This window comes from Notechis scutatus, chromosome 1 (assembly GCF_049901735.1).
Source record: "Notechis scutatus isolate UNSWTSFEM ecotype Mainland chromosome 1, rNotScu1.2, whole genome shotgun sequence".
NCBI lineage: Eukaryota > Metazoa > Chordata > Lepidosauria > Squamata > Elapidae > Notechis > Notechis scutatus.
Window position 1 is genome coordinate 42,219,177 of NC_142009.1, and position 19,898 is coordinate 42,239,074.

The following is a 19,898-nucleotide window of genomic DNA, read 5'->3' on the forward strand; positions in this document are numbered from 1 at the left end:
TACATACACAATACTTTTGACTATAAGATATGTAGGAAGTTACCACCCAACCCTCTCCTAGAAAATTGAAATATTAAAAAGGCAGAATATTTCCCCTAAAAAGAGTAGAAACTCAAGAGCAGGAACACCTCAGAAGCAGAAGCTCACCCCATCTTTGTTAATGGGTGGGCCATTAAGGCCTGGGCCAGAATACTTTACATAACAAAGATTTCCAGGTAAAGCTATAGCAATGGCTAAAAGCCCTTTTCAGTGTATCATCATCCAGCAAGGCTCAATCAAGCCTGGAACTCAGGACAGTCTCCAGAGTTGCCCCTGCATGGCCCCATGGGAGTTTGACAATCAATCAGAATACAAGCTTCAATTCAAATCCCAACAAAGGTTATAAAACCCAGGCACTCTCAGCATATTAGCTCTTCTTGATCTCTTCCTTCACCTTGAAGCATGTGATCATCCTTCCTTTTCACTCTGGAGCTCCAGGCCATGTGGTCCTGTCCACCATTAAACTTTCCAAACAGCCTCCATGTTTCCAGTGTCTTTTCCCCACTTGGAACTGAACCCAGAAGGATAATTCTTCCAACAGATATATAGGTAGTTAAACATAAATGAAATTTTAAATTAAGACATCTTCGGAAATCACAGTGTCCAAGGACTTTGACATATATCAAAAAAATATTAAATGTTATATGGGACCAGCCATTATAATCTGTAAACTATAATGCTTGGCTTCTAGTGATATGTGAACTCAGATTATTATATTTAATGAACAATAATTAAATAAGCTTTGGCTTAATGTAATAAATGAACTCAGACATCCACTCTCTAGGGCAGTGGTCCCCAACCTTTTTGTACCAGGGACCGGTTTCAAGCAGAAACATTTTTCAAGGACCGGGGGAGAGAGAGAGAGAGAATCCGAGTTTGGTAGTTTGCTTGCAGACGTTTCATTACCTGACTAGGTAACATCTGATGTTGTTACCTAGTCGGGTAATAAAACGTCTGCCAGCAAACCACCAAGTTCAGGGAGCGCCTCGGCCCTGCCTCCCTCAGCCCCATCCCTCAGGTGTCTCCCTCCCTCCCTCCCTCAGGTGTCTGCCTCGTTCCTCTCTCAGTCACTCTATCGCTCCTACAGCAGCCCAGGAAGAAACTGCTTCAAAGAAGCCGGGGTGGGGGGTGGGGTGGCTTTTCCTGTCGCCACAGCTTCCCAAGCGCCCGTTTCACCCACCCGCCCGCCCGCCCGCTCGCGGTTCAATCCACAGTGCTCCGTTCTACCTGCCTGCCTGCCTGCCTTCTTCGTTTGGAGCAGCTTCGGCTGATAAAAAGGCGAATAGTTATTATTCTCAGCCGAAGCTGCTCCCAAACAACCAGACAGGCAGGCAGGCAGAACGGAGCACTGTGGATTGAACCGCGGCGGCGGGCGGGTGGGGTGGGGGTGAAACGGGCGCTCCGGGAAGCTGCGGCGACAGGAAAGCCACACCCCCGGCTTCTTTGAAGCAGTTTCTTCCTGGGCTGGTGGAGGAGCAGAAAGCGACTGAGAGAGCTGAGCCAGAGAGCAGGACAGGCTTCGGTTGCTTCCTCCCTCCCCTTCTTTCATTTGTGTCCTTGATCCCGATCCCAGCAGCATTCACCGAAGGCGAAGAAAGCCGCCATTTTTTAAAAAAATTTCTTTGCGGCCCGGTAAAGAGTGCTCCACGGCCCGGTACCGGTCCGCGGCCCGGTGGTTGGGGACCCCTGCTCTAGGGTGTAAAAATGCTTCCATTCTTTCTGGAAACCCCACAATCTGATGAAGCAGAATTTGGGACATAGTTTGCTGGCTGGGGAATTCTGAAGTCCACACACCTTAAATTTGTTGAGGTTGAGAAACACTGAGTTAGATGGACTTATCCTCAAGAAAGTACACTTATAATGCACATGTCTTCCTAAATCTTATCTAATTTATTTTCCACTGATTCTTTTCACCTTGTTTAAGATCTTAAAAAATTCCTACTTAATATTTCTTCTGTTTTTTATCACAGGTTCTATGTATTTCCTTAAAAATGTGAATGGGTTTCATTTTCACCTGGATTTACCCCCCCCCCAGAAAATTATTCACAAAAATATATTTTGTTGCTGTTTTCTCTTATAGTTTTGGTAACAGAAAAGACTTAATTAGCATGTTGTTATACATTTAATCTCCAGGTCTACCTAAGACAGTGCTTCCCAAACCTTTTTCATTATCCAAAACCATATCAGAAAGCCTTTATTTAAATGTTCTGCTGTGACTAAGCAATGGGCTAGCTAGACCAACTTCCCCCCTCCTCACTTTACCCATTCTTTTTTATTTTATTTTTGTATTTACCCAGGTTTGGGAAGCCCTGGGCTAAGGGCTCTTCCACACAGTAGACTTAAAGTCTGGTATCCAGGCGTGGGAGCTAACAAAAAACTGCTGATTTAAGGAAGTGCTGAGTAATCTTTACAAATGACTTGGCAAAACTAATGTGGGGAAGAGAGAGGGAGGGCAGAGAAGGCCGCCTTTTGTAATCCCTCCATGGGGCTCTTCTCTGATGTTTCTCTCTCCATTTTATAGCAAGGGAGGTTGGGGAAGACAAGAGATAAGTTCACCCCTCCTCCTCTTATCAGTTCTCTGATCCTATAGCAAGGGACAAGAGAGAGAGAGAGAAGCAGGTTTTTTAACTTTGCTCCTCCCAGCATGAAACTGATCAACTTCTCCCCATTTCTCTTTGGGGGAAGGGATGGAAAATGCAATGGAATCTTATCTACTACTTATGCCAGGACCCTGAGGCTTCAACCTAGGGCTGCTGACTACAGCTTCTTCTGGGAATTTCATGGTGAGGTTATGTGCTCCTACTCATCCCCCATTTTCCTGTGGTTTAGGTCTATAGGGCTTAGCCTGCACTGGGATGATGAAATCCTTTCATCACCTTGCCCAGGAGTTAATTAAAGAATAGGAGTCAAAATGCTTCCCACCTCCATGCCCCTTTGGCTATTGCTGTGCCAAAGCTAGAGAGATATTTCTCTTTAAGAAGTCTTTTGACACACAGGGGAAAGCTCTGACTTCTTGGCTGCCAAAAGGCAAATGGCCCTGCAAGTTGGAGGCCAGGCCCTGAGGGGATACATCATCAGTAGCCTAAGTAGAAATTGGACAGCCTTTAATTTGGAACTATTTGACTGACTGATCTGACTGTTGTCAGCACAATTGAAAAACAGTACTTTCGAAGCATTGTAATAAAAGACAAGTGGAAGATGCCTTCATGGTGGCATCTTGGAAATAAGTCAAGAACAATGGTCATGAGTTTATGTCCTCAAGAAATAGTTCCTGGGGCATCTTTATGCCAGGCAAACAGAATGTGCATCTGAGCTCTAAAATGGCAATCTAATGCAGAAACAGCTTAAGTATGGGTCACCCTTTCTCTATTCTTGTTTACTTATTTTTATTTGTTTAAATTTTTATATTTCTACCTCTCATTCTTTGAGGAGGTGGGATTTTTTTCCTTTAAAAAAGTTCTTGAAAACTTAAAATACTGCATACAGTGCTGTTCTCCAGACCTTCAGTTAGTGTCATAAAAGTGCTGCCGTCATATGGATTTTAGATTTCATTACTCAGGGTCAACACAGCTGCTTTCACTTTTAAAAAGTAAAAAGAACTCCTTTGAGTCAAGCTCAAGCCATGTTTTGACATGATATGGAAGCGGTTGGATATTGCCTCCTTCCAGGATGTTTTTCCCCCTGGCTTTCCAGTCTGGCCTGCAGTCCTGCACTTCCCCACTGCCCTGGTAACAAGGCAACCTGGATTTGTTGGCTGGGGGTTGCCAAGGGGAGCATAAAGTCTTAGCAAGTATACTTCAAATCATCCTGAGACCAATAACGCAGAGTTACTTTATGCTTTCCCTTGTCGAGAAAAATCTAGTCAAGGTCCACAGCAACCAAAACTGCAAAGTAAGGTGTGAGGACAAGCCAGTCAATAAATTATAATATGCTGCTAATAATTATTTCGAAATTTCCAATGGAATTTAGCCCCCTCCCCAGGAAAAAAAAATCTCAACATGGTACTAATGGAACTAATAACACTGAAACTTGTTTCTTTTTGAAAAATAATGTCCGGTGATTGCACAGCTTTGGAAGGTGATCAGCATACTGACATCTGTCAAGACCAAGTTTCATACCATATACTTATAATTTTGTGTATTCTTAATGGGCCAAATTTCCCATTTTGTTTGCTATTAATGCAAGCATAATACCTTGATTCTTAAGCCTTTGTAACATTTAAAATTAATAATCTAGATATAAACTGTTCTTAGACATGCAGTGCAGGAATGCATATGCTAAACATAATTACAAAACACTTTAGATGCAGATATGAGTCAGGTTACAGTATGTTTGTCTAACATAATTCCTTTATTAATAACACCCCCTACAGACTTTGGGCAGGAACTGTTTTTACAAAGCCCAAAAAAACCCTGAGAAAATGAAAGGATCAAATCGATTTAAAAAAAAAATAGATGAAAGGCTCAGATAGATTTTTCTTACATTTTCTAAATGTGTGTTACTGGTAAGTACCAATAGCTAAGGACTGAGACAAGGATGACATTAACTACTACATGATATAAACTATGGACTCAGCACATATACTTGAAGTACCAGTCTCTTTAGCTATATCTGATAGGTCAAACTGGGAACTATATTTATTATTATTTAGTTTAAGCTTTCCAAAGCATACTACAACTATTATAAATGCATAAAATTAAGACACAATAAAAAGAGGGTTAAAACTAGATTAAAATGCTTCACAAAAGATTCAATTTCTTGGATTCTGAATCTGAGATAAATTGTATATAGCAAGGATGGATCGTCCATGGTTCTAAGATTGTGTGTCACCCAGAGTCACTTGTTGAGATGAGCAGCCATGACTCTGTTCTATAACTGCTTAGCTCAGGGCTAGCCGATTACTCAGAACCTATTTTTAGTTGTTTTAAAGTTGTAGCAATTCTAGGGGCAGCCAAACTAATCTATCTGATCACCCAGTATCTAACTCTTCCTTACCGTCTTTTCTCTAGGTGAATTTTGATAATTTTAAACTGCCAAAAGCTTTGATGGTTTCCACAGATGGATGCAATGGTCAACTGATTTTTATTGCAAGAGTAGGGCCTTATTTTGTTTTTATGTGGAAGCTACAGATGGACTAGTTGCTTGGAGAATGCCAAATTTAGCTGCTGATTAACTTTAAAGTTTATATATCCACAGACTAAGGTTACTCAGGAGAGAAAAATGTTTTGAAGAATATGGACAGGCGGCAGGATTAAAAATAAATAAAGATAAAACTAAGATTTTAGTTAAGAATATGACGGAAAAACAAAGGAAAGAATTGACAGACAGATTGAATATCCAGATCACAAACAAAGTGAAATACTTGGGAATACAGCTGACAGCAAGATGTGGAACACTAAAGGAAGATAATTATTATAAATTAAAACAACAGATTGCAGCAGATCTGGAAAAATGGGAAAATCTACAATTATCTCTAATAGGGAGAACAATCAAAATGAATATACTACCAAGGATATTATATTTGTTTCAGACGATTCCAATTAAACTAGGGAAAGTATATTTTGAGGACTTAAACAAAATAATATTGAAATATATATGGCAGGGAAAGAAGACAAGAATTAAATTAAAATTGTTACAGGATGCTAGAATGAGAGGAGATTTTGGACTACCCAATTGGGAATTATACTACCAGGCAGTTACATTGATGTGGGTGAAAGAATGGATCGTTTTGAGAAATACTAAATTGTTACACTGGAAGGTCATGATTTACAATTGGGGTGGCATGCATTTTTATGGTATAAGGAAAGCAAGGTACATGGGTATTTTAGGAGACATTGTATTTGAGATGCTTTATTGTCAACATGGGAGAAAATAAGGAAACAACATTATATGAAAATACCAGTCTGGTATCAACAATAGAGGCATTTGTGTATCCAATTGTTTTCAAAATGGGTTCACATAGTTACATATAGTGAAATTTTAATGAAAAGGGTGAACTAAAACAAAGCAAGAATTAGATGAACAAGGGATAAAGATGAATTGGTATTCATATGTGCAAATACATTCTAGATATGATAAAGATAGTAAGACAGAAGGGTTTTACAAAGAGGTTACTGAATTAGATAAAATCTTAATAGGTACTGAGGAGCAGATGATCAAAAAAATTATATGGTTATTTACTAGGAGTGAAATTAGAAAAAGAACAAGTTAAAGAAACGATGATTGCTTGGGGGAAAATTTTGGATATAGGATAGATCTAGAAAAATGGCAGAAATTATGGACTAGAAACTATAAATTAACAATGTCAACAGCATATAAAGAGAATTTGTATAAAATGTTTTACAGGTGGCATCTACCCCCAGCAAGAATAGCAAAGATGTTCAAGGACAAATCGGCAAAGTGTTGGAAATGTCATCAGATACCTGGATCATATTACCGTATATGGTGGACATGTGCGGAAACTAAAAGATATTGGACTAAAATACACACATGGCTGGAAAAAATGACAAAACAGCATATAGATTTAAAACCAGAGACATTTTTATTGGGAATTTTACCTGAAGGAATTGACATACTTGATTATTAATATTTTAACTGCAGCTAGAATTGTATTTGCTCGAAATTGGAAAAATGAGAAAATTCCAATGGAAGAGGAAGTGATTAAGAAAATAATGGAATGTGCAGAAATTAGTAAATTAACATTAGCAATTAGAGAGTAAGAAGAAAAAGAGTATTATAAGATATGGGATTTATTTTACCAATGGTTAGATAGAAAAGTAGGAAACTGAAGTATAATACAATAGCAATGATATGTCACAATTGATTATTTCGGATTGAATTATAACATGAATAAAAATTAGTAAGAACTGAGATTTGCTCTAAAGGATAATGTGGATTTGAAATTAAAGTCTAATGATGACGTAGTAATAATATAATATGACATGGAAAGTTAATCAATGCAATATGAATGTAAATCTAAGAGGAAAAGACTATAGATATTGTGCACAAGAAATATGTACCAATCGAAACAAGGTATAATTGAAAGGTTTTATTTGTTGTTTTATGTTTATGTTTGTTTATGTTTGTTGTTTAAAATAAAAAACTTTTTGAGAGAAAAAAGGAGAGAAAAGTGTTATGCATTCTCAGTTTTAGGAATATCATATAAATTTACTTAATTTGTATAGTTTTGTATCATTAAAACTTAAGAATTAGATAATCTTAAAACAATATTATTTCTGCTTCGAGTTCTTGAATCTTAAGGAAAAGAGCCTAAAAATGTGCCACCAGTCTCTTCAAAATTGGATCAAGCTCTATTTACAAGTAAGGTTGCACTAACCAAGATAGTATGATGGACTACAAATATTGTACCAGAGGAGTAAGAGAAAAACCCCTAAGTAAGCAAAGTTTTTCCGCACAGCGCTGTTGCTGGTTTCTTTCTCTCTCCCCTTCTTGGGAGAGCCTACATATTAGGGGTGAGGGCCACAATCTACTTATTTTGCTATGGATATTCAGAAGCATTTACTGATACAGTGAAATATTCTCTGTTAATCTATAGCTGTATATATTTAATTCCTATTGTCCTGACTTAAATGGTAAAAAAAAGCACTACTGAATTAACTAAATGCACTTTATTCTTAGCTTCTAGGGACTTAAATTCCTACTCACCAATCTCAATAAAATAATCAGTCCCTTGACTATGATGCCTTCAGCATCCTCTTATATTATTGCTGCTGCTGCTGGACAGCTGGGATGAACTATATACCATCAATGACCCTGCTGAGAATATCTACTTTTGACATACATTTCCCATGGTGTTTTTTTTAACTCATTCCTTCCAGGAACTCCATCTCCTTCCATGATAAGATAGCACAGTAAGATTTTTGAGGGGGGTGTTAGTTGGTTATTGTACTGTACAGTTATTATCGGTTCATGTTTTCTTTTCTATGCAATTTATTTATTTGTATTTAGGGATTTTTTGTCTGCCTCGTGTTTGTTCAAAGAGGTTTTTTTTTCATATCTTTAACCTTTTTCTAAATTAGAATTTTATTTAAAACATTGTGGTTTAGCTTCCCTTCAAATGATGTAGCTAGTTTTTTACTGGCTTCTGCAGTTGTAGCTTATAGCAGTAGGCTGATGTAGCGACAGCTGGCTAAATGTGTATATCCATATATTCACGGTTCCAGTTTCTAAACTAAGCAGATCAAGTTTCTATTCAAAATGTGTGCCACAAACCATTTTTCTCTTTTTTCCTACAAGTTGACAACTCACTCCATGCCTTTATTTACGGAAGAAACAAAATACATTGCATAAAAAATACAGGATATTTTATTGCGTTATATCTGATACAGAAAAATCTCATTTGTGGTACTAAATACAATGTTTTGAGCAGATTTTTCTAGCTGCAGAGCAGGGAAGATTAACTCATTACAAAATTGTTACCTGTAAGAGCTAGTTATTTTTCTTGCCAAATGAAGTAACTTACCAGGAAGCAAAAATATTTTTACAAACCTACTGCAGTCAAAATTGTCTTCCCCTATAAAAGCAAAATTTTATTGAGTTTCTTGCAGTTTGGCTCTATCAGCTGGCATGGTGGTGGTGGGGAGTGGCATCTTGAAGATGGTTAATGGATTAAACAGAACCCCACCTTCTCCCTGTAGGCACTTCACTCCCTTCCTCTCCATCTTGGTTAATTTATGGGTTTTATTGGTTTAATGTTTTATATGGTATTTTATTGAATAACTGTAAACTGCCTAGAGTTGCCTTGGCGAAATGGACAGCATAGAAGTTTAATAAACGAATTGAATAAATAAAACTTTATCTGTCCAAACTTCATTTTGCTTACCGTCAAAATACATGCAAGGTTTGTAGCTCAAAATTAAAGCTTACCTTTCAGAGGAAAGGTAAAGTTCAAAGTTTAATCTTGACATATTGAAGTAGGGCTCAGAAACTCCCATATGAAATCCAGAAATCATTATCAACCACTGTAGGCGAAGTTGAGTTCAGCAGAACAATGGTTTAAATTGGCACACAGTATAGAATCCTAATTCTAACCCTAAGTAATTCTTCTGAAAATACTACCATGTCAGATTGTGTTAGAACATAGGTGTCAAACCTGCAGCGTCACATTGCCATCACATGACATTTTGCAACATTTTTCTCCTTTGCGGAGCTGAGGTGGGTGTGGCCTGCGCGACACATCCTCGCGCAGGACGCCAGTTTGACACCCCTGTCAGAATAATCTATAATGTCACATAAGTAAGGTGACTGGCTATATGAATTGAATAAATAATAAATAAAAGATCTCCTGATGATCACTTTCAATATATCTCTGAACCCAGACCACAACCAACATTGTGGTAATAGGAGCAAATATAGTCCTAGGACTTGTTTACACTGAGCATGTTCAACCAATGTATACTGGAATAAAGTTTTATCAATGATTCATTCTCCTTTTGGTAGGGCTACCAGATATGGGCAGCAAAATGCAGACACTAATAAAATAGCAGGGGGAGCGGGGGCACAAGAGAGGAGAGAGAGAAAGAAATACCAATCATGCATTTCCTTTTAGACAAAAAAACATTATGCATAGAAGATATAACAAGAAATTATGTGCATAAGAAAAAGAAATATTTTAATTTACACAAATACTATTTGCTACACTTTTGCATATTTTTGTGTGTAAATTTATATAATTACGAAGTCTTCATTATTCTATACTCTACATATTTTATTCTTGAAAGCTACCCTTTTTTCTACCACATGCATTCCAGGCTTGGTACGCTATCTTTTATTCTTTAAACTTTTACCTCTCCCTTTCTGAGAATCTCAATGTATTCAACCTAACCACAACTTTCTTGGTTTTCCCCTTCTTTGGACCCATTCACTTAAATGTATTTGTTTTGCAATTCAAGCCTCATACATTCTCTCTACTGAAAAAAACAAACCCATTCCAACATACGGTAACTCTTTCATATGGCCTCTCACTGTTGTATCCTGTCCACATTCATTCACCACCCATTCATCTGTTACCTTATTTCTTCATATTTCTATTCATACACTTATATAACTCATTCCCACTGCATCCAACTTTTTATTTCTCACATCTATTTAGCAAAATGTGCAGATGCACATTCTCCACAGCCATATTATCTTCTTTTCAATCACACATTGCTCACTATTTTTCTACCAGTATTTACACAACTTTAAATATCTCTGTTCACCCATCTGTAATATAGAGGAGAAGCTGTAGTGCTTACCCTCTGAAATACCATAGCCTTCTCTCTGAAGATCTGACTAGCCCTAATTCTACTAGCTTTTTTAAAAAAGCCTTTAAAAAACTGGTTATTTCATAAAATGTGAGGGTGAAAAGTTTCACAGAATCCATGAGATGGTTACTACAGATGTGACAATTGTTTTTTCAACACAATTATATATACACAGAGAGTCATTGTTTAACAACTGCACTATTTAGAGACTGTGTGAAGTTATAACAGTACTGAAAAAGTAACTTGACATCCAATCCTTTCAGTTTTGATCCTTCCAGGGTCCCGTGATCATGTGATTGCAATTTGCACACAGCTTCTGACAAGCAGAGTCAATGGAGACACCATCAATAAAATCAGTAAGTTGTGGTCATGTGATGTCTCACTTAACAACCACATCACTTAGTAACAGAACTGCTGGTTCCAGTTGTAGTCATTAAGGAAAGACTACCTGAAAATTATGATTGGTTGTTTTTAACTGCGCTTTTAAGTATGTTAGCCATCTACAGTCACTGCTTGCAAGATGAGCAGCCGTATAAATTGTTTTTATAAAATAAAGTTTAATGTTTGCTACAAATCATTTAGGTTCTCAGTAACAACATGGCTTCTGTTTTCACATCCCTAACAAAGAGATCTCTCTTACACCAAAGTTTGTTTAAATTTTGCATACCATCTTGCTTTGTATTGAACCATTTGCTAAACATTCCATTTGTAGTAAATTTATGATTTACTTCTATTGTATAATATTCTTGCTACGTTCAACAATCCACCATCAACTCCAAAGCAACAAAGAACATTCTACAATTCAAACCTATTCACTTTAGCATGTTCTTCCTTTAAATTCACAAACATATAATAATCTAACTGTCACATATAGATCAATTTCCACTAAATTGATTGATTCTAGAGCGTTAATATTAAAATAACATTCTCCTTCATAGATACATAGAGCATAGCACAATAGCACGTATTTTAAATGTAGGTAACCTGATGTCTCCCTCCAGGAAGCCATATCGCCAGGTCAGATGGAACAAATAATAATAAATATATATAGCAATGTTAATGTTGTATATTTAATCATATTCCTTTGTGTCAGGCAAAATGTTTACACTATTGTTCTGCCACTGTGCAAGTTTGAGTGCCAGGAACAAAATTGAGGTGCCAAAATATATACCAATTTTTTCTTCTGTACAATTTCAATGAGAATTATCATTTGACAACCAGAACATATTAATGTGCAGGCGAAAAAATTAAGCACATAAATAACCCAAAACTTCTTTTTGTTTTTGTTAAGTCTTTTTAGTTATTAACAGTTGTACCTCATCCAGCTTTCATATCTCCTGGGCAATCTGACAGTAATAGAAAAAAAAAAACTCCCTCTGGAAAGAGTCAGTGTTGCATGATCTCAGCATAAATATCAGGGATTGTGAAATCTAAGAACATCCTCCCCATGGAATCCTAAATAGTATATATTTTCTTAGAGCTTGTGAATAGGAACAAAATAGACATAAACCCACAGAAGCTGTCAGTAAAACAATCATGTAAGCTGAGAAATTTTAAAAAGCCTGAAATCTGCTTTTTCCAATGAAAGTATCTGATGTAAAACGGCAATAAATTCCAATTCAAGCTCAAGTTTTACTTCATGCCAAGTTTTGATTCTAGAATTTCTTTTATATAGCAGGGGACATGGGCCCTTTGGATTTACACTTCACAACAGAACTACAAGTGGCGTGTGTTTTGTTTTCACACTTCTTGGCAGTATTAAAATGTGGATTCACGCGTGTCTGTTAAGTAATGAGGACTTCACATATCTAGTCACAAAAGACTGGCATCAACCCACAGCATGATTCATTGCTTACAGGTGTCCCCATATTTTTTTTTTAAATCAACCTAACACTAACAAAAGGACATTACACAATTCCATGTAATGCTGATTTAATTCATGTCTTCATATGTATATATAAGACTGCGCTGCAGAGAAATTCCACGATAGCAGAAATAATCCCAGCTGCACAGAGCCAGCAACATGCTAGAAGCTTCTGTTGCCTTTACTTTAACCAGACTCAAGCAACCAGATCCGCATGTTAAAGATTCAAGTTGACTACTTTACTATGTTCTACCTATAGTACAAGAATTTCCCCAGACTGCTCACCTTACCTTACTAACAGATAAAGTGCCATGGAACTTGGAAGGGGGTGGGGTCAGTTTTAGGTCCCTTGCCACTATGCAATGATACAAGGCTAACTCCCCATTTGATCCCACCTCTTTGCCTGGGGATTTCCTAAAACTGCCTCTTCGGATACCTGGCAACTGGAAAAATCTTCTAATGAGTCAGAAGCATCAATAATTGGCACATTAGCTCCATAAAAAGAAATCTGTCCCTGCTATCATTTTAATTTTCCCATTTGTGCATACTGAGTTGTATTGGTAGAAAATAAACACAAGAGTTGTCAGAGGCTTCAGCTGTATGAAGTAGGTAAGCATTTTTATCAACATAGTTCAAAGTAACACAATATAGAATAACACATTACAAATAGCAAACAGAACTAAAAACTTATTTAACTTATTCACTGGGACTCTGTTCAACTTGTCACCTAAACCAGGGGGAATTCATTCATCTGCCTATTCCAAAAATTGTTCTGGATTTCAATAAATATAGGCTGAGGAATGTTATAAACATAAGATCTTCTTGTTTATGTTCATGGGTCTCCCAAATATTGCTGCTTATAAATAGGCAGGTTTCCAAAATATTGCTGCTTATATCAAGGAAAGTAGATCTATCATCTATTGTATGGTAAAATGTCATTAATTTACTGTCAAAGGATCCTAACAGTCAATGAGGTTCATGAATATTCAGCAGAGCATCTCTACTACAACAAATCTTAGTTTGGGGAAGGAAAATATAAACCAGAGTTTTATTCTAAAAAAGATCACAGCAAAATCACTGATCCCTGGCACATATACAAAGCATACCTCTGCATAGATTCATAACTTGTCTTCTCCCCCTTAGTTTCATCTGACCTTGGCAACTCAAAGCAAGACTATATTACAAAACCCTGTTTGATCTTTGTGGGCCTGGAAAGATTGCAAAAAAAATATTGAGATTTCTTGGATGGGCAAATTTGTGGGGGTAGAATATAATTCCTTTTGATAGAATAAAATATAGCAATGATGTATTTAATGCTACAAAGGTAAACAATAAGTTATCCATTTAGACTATGTCTTTTTGGGATCAATGTTTAATGATAGGCCCACAAAAGAAAAACTTGTTAGTGACAATGTGTTATGAAAATATTAGTCATATCATGTATTTGAATCTTGTGGCATCAACCCAGAGTGCTCTTCTGACTACTCATTTTTCAATTTCAAAGTGTAAAGTCCATTCTCACTGAAATATTTCCATTTCACTCAGCTCTAACAGTCATTTTCACTTTAAGGTCTAGTGAACTAGGTAAAGTTCTATAGTCAGTGTCATTGATAAAATTGTAGATGGTACTGTACTGCTAAAAAATCCTAACACGTTAGCCAATCAGAGGGTTATATAAAATAACTTCCTAAAGATATACATGACTACTCAAAGTGCACTGGGCTATGATACATTAAAGGACAAGAGAGATGAAAGAAACTATTCTCTTAAATACTTAGGTGTATGTGTTTTATTCAGTCAATTGCCCAGATAAAGCAAATCCTTAAAGTTTTATATTTGGATGTTATCAAACAGGGGAAATTTGCCAATCTAATTAATTAAGAACTTTTTTCTTCAGTTGTTTGTGAGAAGCTGGCAAGATTTAAAGAAATGGTCCACTAACATGTACATGGCTAAACCCCAGGTAGTAACAGAAAAAGGAACTGAGGGTGGGATGATTGGATTGAATTGAATACTTTCAATTCTTTTAAATACTTTTCTTGGCCAAGTGTGATTAGACGCACAAGGAATTTGTCTCTGGTAGGGAAGCTCTCAGTGTACATGCAAAGCAATCCTCATCCTCATCATCCTCATCATACATTTTAAGAAGATACTTGGTTGATACTTAGGATGCTGGCAGCAACCTGTATCAACCATCAGAGCCAGTCAATAATATTTGTGATACATTTTTAAATGTTCAGTTGACTGAGTTTCATGTTTAATGAATAAAAGAGATAATAATATTACCAATAAAAGGGGGAATAAACAAGATGATAAGAAAGATAAATAATACTACAGCCACACTACATGGATAAGCATACATGTACATTAGGCAGCACTGTGTGATGGCACGAGGGGAAAAACTTGTGTCCTTGTGTCTAGTTGTTTTGGTATATAATGCCCTATAGCACCGTCCCAAGGGAAAGAGTTGAAACAGCTTGTGTCCAGGACATGAGAGGTCTGTACTGTAGATATCTGCTCAGCCCTTCTTTGACCTGCAATTCAATTCAATATACAGATCTTCTAGGGAAGGCAGTTGTTCTTTCTGCAGTCTTAAATGTCTGTTGGAATCTGTACCTGTCCTCTTTGGTTGCTGTACCAAACCAGACAGCTATAGTAGTGCAAATCACAGACTCAGTAATTCCTCTATAAAATTGTATTAACAATTCCTAGGCAGTCTGAACTTCCTGAGCTGACACAGGAAAAACATTTTTTGTTGTGCTTTTTTAATGATGGTTCTAAAGGGTCCATTTTTTAATTCAAATTGACATGGTTTATTTAAATCTCCCTAATAATTTCTTACAAATACAAATCATAATTTAAAGTACCCAATGTATAATTCTTTGATATGAATCAATCCATTTAAAGTTTTGTGGCCTTTTGTTTGAAGGACTGCAGTATAACTTTATATTATATGCAGAACAACTGTAATATTTATATTGCACTGTTTAAAAAAAACCAAACTGGGGGGAGAAGAGTAGGAAGACATATTATCTTTCATTCCTATCAGCAATAAGGTGATTTTAAATAACATGTTCTACTTACTCATTTTAGCCTGAAAGGCAACATACTAGAATGAGGATGTGTAGGCAACAGCAATACATTTTATTAGGTCATCAGGAATTTACAGATAGGCACATGACATCCTCCTCCCACCTGACATACAAAAATCTTGTAAATCTAGTTTCATTTACTATAATCTACGACCACATGAGTTAAAAAGCACACCTGTATTAACAAAGAATCAAACAACAAAAAATACCACTAACCCCCACACACTCACACACTCAGAAAATCAAAATGATGTGTAATCATTTGATAACTGGCAACTTTCATCTCATCTATTTTGCCACTGTAGCTTCTACACCCTTCCTATTTTTGCAGTTAAACTACAACCATGTCTGGATTATTGGTTTGCAAGTCAGCTACTCCTCTGCTTATCAACTGAGCCCCTGCAAAGCACAACCATGATAGCCTGGCTTTTTGCACAGCTATTATGATCCAGGTTAGAAATAAGCAGTGGCACCACAGAAGAGAGAGGAAATGTGAACACACTTTTCCTTGTGAGCTAACAATTCTAGATAGCCAATGTATTTCCATCAGCATTTAGGCTGATTCCACTTAGAAATCAAAAGGAAGTATGTTGGAAATACATACAAAGCACACTGCCCTATCTCCCAGGGTAGTGGAGGAGAAATTTCTTGACAGTTAGAACAATTAATCAGAAGAACGACTTGCCTCTAGAGGCTGTGAATGCTCCAATACTGGAAATTTTTTAATGATTGGACAACTATTTGTCTGAAATGTAATAGGGTTTCTTGCCTGAGCAGGGGGTTGGACTAGAAGACCTCCAGGGTCTCTTCCAACTCTGTTATTCTTTATGTTCTGAAAGTAGAAGCAAGTTAGGGATCTCTGGATGATATCAATAAAAGTTTCTGACTGTGAAGAACAACAGTTAAAAAAAAAAACATTGTTCCCCTCCTAAACCAGACTAACAAGAAAGAATGGTTTTGGAGAAAATTAGGAGCAGATCTTATGTGGAAGTGTTTGCCAATTTGTAACCAACACCAATTACAAATCCTAAAGTGACTGTGTATTCAAAGGCACTCGAGCCCTTAACTGTTGATAACAGTGAATCAGCAAGGATGTGGATACAGGGTCTGTAATTCAGGCCCACTGCTTCTCAAAGAAGATCTTCATATAACATACTTTTCCTCCAGAGTTATTTGATACATGATAGTTAGCTTTCATGTATAAAAACAATAAGCACAAACTTTTCAGGATGCATGGAGCTTTTCCTCTGTTTTAGTGATATTCCTGGAGGAAATTATCTTGTAATACAGAATCCCAAAAAATGTTGTCCAGAACAAGAATGTAAAGTGGCAAAATGTGTAGTTCTGTAACCACAGACTTAATCAGCTGCATTTGCAAAGCCAGTTTCATACATCCAGAAGATGTTGAAGAGGGGTACTATATAATACCAAGTCTTCTTTGAGGAACTGAAATTTGTAATGCTATACATTAGTGAAGCGAGAACCCAGTTAAGAACTCTTCAGGCTAAAGCATCTGCTAAATGATGTACAGGAATGAAATGCTGGAAACAGGTCTCCATCCTATATCCAGGGGTGGGATGTTACCGGTTCTGCCCGGTTCTATAGAACCGGTAGCTCTGAAGAGCAGCAGACACCGAATTGGTTCTGTGTTTGCTGCTGTTTGGCCCAGCCGCCCACCCGGGCTCTTACCTGTCCTTTATTTCCTGCTTTTTCAACCTCAGCTGCTTTGCGTGGCACAGCTGAGATTGAAAAAAGCAGGAAAAAAGAGGTTTTTCAAATGCTGCGCAACCATGCGCTGCGTTTTTCAGCTGCCTGGCAGGCACAGCTGATGTTTTTTTTACACATGCGCATAGCGCGCATCAGGCACGCATGTGCATGAAGTGTAGTCACCGAACTGGTAGCAACACCGGTTGAATCCCACCCCGCCTATATCCCAAACTTCTTTGATGAACAAAGATGATTAGGTGAAACACAAATATTTAGACCCAAAAGTCCTTTTTCAAAAGGCAATTGTACTTTGTTTTTCCTCAAAGATATTTTATTTCTCATTCAATAAACTTTTTCAGTTCTGACTCTTCTTGGTTTCTTAGATGAGAAGAGAAACATCTTCAAGGAAAAACAAAGTACAGTTGCCTTTTGAAAAAAGCACCTTTGGGACAACCATGACCTAGATGTCTGAGAATCTCTGCAGACACACACATTTAGACAATTAATTGCAAAACCAGTTATACAAAGATATCCACTTAATCATATTTCAGATAAGATTTAGACTTTACAGTAAAGAAGATGATCACAAATCTTGGTGCTACACCTGGTTCTGCATAAACTGCATAAAATATTTTCAGTTTCAGCATCTTACTCAAAGTCAAGGTGTCAAATACAAACCAAAAATACAGTTCTGTAAATGTTTTTATTTAACCAGCCACCTCTCGGAATTTCAAGACAAAGATAAAATTAGCTATGTGAACTACTGTATACATAGATTTGTTCTGCACAAACCAGGAAGTATCTATTTGATCTGATTGGATGTTCTGTAAAGCTCCTATATGAGATTATTCAGTCAGTACAGTACTTCTTTAGTATGTTTTGTATAACATACTCATGTAATATTCCTGTTGAAATAAATTACTAATGAAGCATAGTGTTGAGTTTTTTTATAAATAAGATGTCAGGATCACAGGTGCACCTATACAGATCTTTATCTTATATATAATGAAAGGGATTGTGTTGTATTGTATCTTTGATAGGACATGACTAAAAAAATGATCTTGTAAAATCAGAGGCATCTAAATGCCCAACTTATATTAAAATGTATGTAGAAACACTACATTCTGAATTCAGGTTTTCATAAAAAGGAGAGAAGCAATTCTGCACCATCTGTTTTGGGTTCAGTTCACCAAACTTATTTGCAACCCTGTTCACACTTAAGTAAGATCTTTAAGACGAAACAGATCAGTTTAAAAATGGAATAATCATAAATTAGATTATCAAATTGCTGATATACAATAGAATACCATACTGCATGAAAACATAAAAACATATTACACTGAACTGCACTTGTGATAACTAGACAAAGCAACTAAATTCTTAGAATTCTCTCTATGCTAAACAGTTTGCAAAAAAAGAAAAGAATAATGCTTACCAGTGACAGTTATCTTCTTCTTTCCATGTTCTTGAAAAATATATCTATGGAGATAAAAATTATGATCTTAAATGGTAGCATTTTATTAAAAGTACTGCAAATAAAAGTACTGCAAAATATCATTTATTCCCCTTCTGTTAAAAAATATAATTCTTAAAATGATTAAGAGAGAGAAAAAAACACAACTCAGCCTTCCTGCTCACTGAAATAAATTACTCATGCTGACTCACCAACCACAACTTCCTCTCCCTACATTCTATTCATACTTTAGGGTTTGAATAATCAACTTCTCAGGATCTCTGGATCTCAAATTCTTCCAGGAAGGAGGCATTTTAATCCATACTGTGGGAGAGAAATATTTTCCATCACTGTTCAAATAAAGATATCCTGTTCTTCCTTCTCTCTCACTGAAACTTTACATCTGAAAGAAGTGATTGCTTCCCATTTTTTCTTGTTGACAGGGAACAGTTACTGCAGGAGACTTTCAGTATTTTGTGGATATGCTTCAAATATTTACATGCAGTTATAGTTTATGCTTTCTTGATTTATATAAAGAAGCTTAAATTGGAAAATTCATATTATTATAATGTCATAATAATAAAGAAATATATAGGCAAGGCATTTACTGGATAAAAACATCTAAATTAATACCGTCAGCTATACTTTTAAAAATAACTTTTTGTAACTGCAAAAACATTACTGAAAATGTATCGGCAATAGCTAGTGAAAATGTGGTCATGAGAACCAAGAACTAAATAAAAGTTTTTATTTGTGGTAGTATCTTCTATTTGAAAGGGTGTATCGTTCAATTCCTGTCAAGTGCAGGAAATCAGAAATCCAGGCAATTCAAATGAATATGGGTTTATATGTAGGCGCAAGGGACTCGAGACTGATTATGTGTTTGACCCCTCCCTTGGGTTCAGCCTGGTCATCTCCTACGACTCTATTTTAACAATAGCACTTAGACTTAAATACCATCCAACGTAGCACTTAGACTTAAATACCATCCAACGGTGCTTTACAGCACTCTCAGGGTGATTTACAATACAGCATATTGCCCCCAACAATCTGGCTCCTCATTTTACCCACCTTGGAAGGATGGAAGGCTGAGTCAACCTTAAGCCGGTCAGACTTGAACTCCTGGCTGTGGGTAGAGTTAGCCTGCAATATAGCACTCTAACCATTGTATTAAAGAAGTAGAATTGGGGTAGGCTACTTATCAGCAACAGACTGGGAGAGTGCAGAATTTACTTGATTATCAGCTTACACAGTATGTTGGAATGGGTTCTGTTTAATTAGTTACCACTTTAAATGTATGTATGTATGTATGTATGTATGTATGTAACACTCTTTTCTCCTTAAGGGGAAAAAAAAAACCAGAAACAGTAACAGAATCTTGCAAGTCTTCTGCCTGTGTCTTCCCTTTTGTCCCTCTTATACCCCAGGGAGTCTAGTTGGGGGAGGAGGACTAGTGTGAGTCTTTTGCCACATTCTCC

The 19,898-nt window shown here is 36.7% G+C and overlaps 1 protein-coding gene across 4 annotated transcripts in view; it reads right to left on the reverse strand.

Moving 5' to 3' along the window:
- Positions 1 to 18,604, reverse strand: part of LOC113420537 (uncharacterized) — a 223,495-nt gene extending 204,891 nt beyond the window's left edge. For all 4 annotated transcript variants that reach the window (XR_015748989.1, XM_087962032.1, XM_087962029.1 and 1 more), the window contains exon 1: positions 18,403 to 18,604. The gene's annotated coding sequence lies outside the window, so the exon portion shown is untranslated. The remainder of the gene's footprint in view (positions 1 to 18,402) is intronic.
- Between the last annotated feature and the right edge of the window lie 1,294 nt (positions 18,605 to 19,898).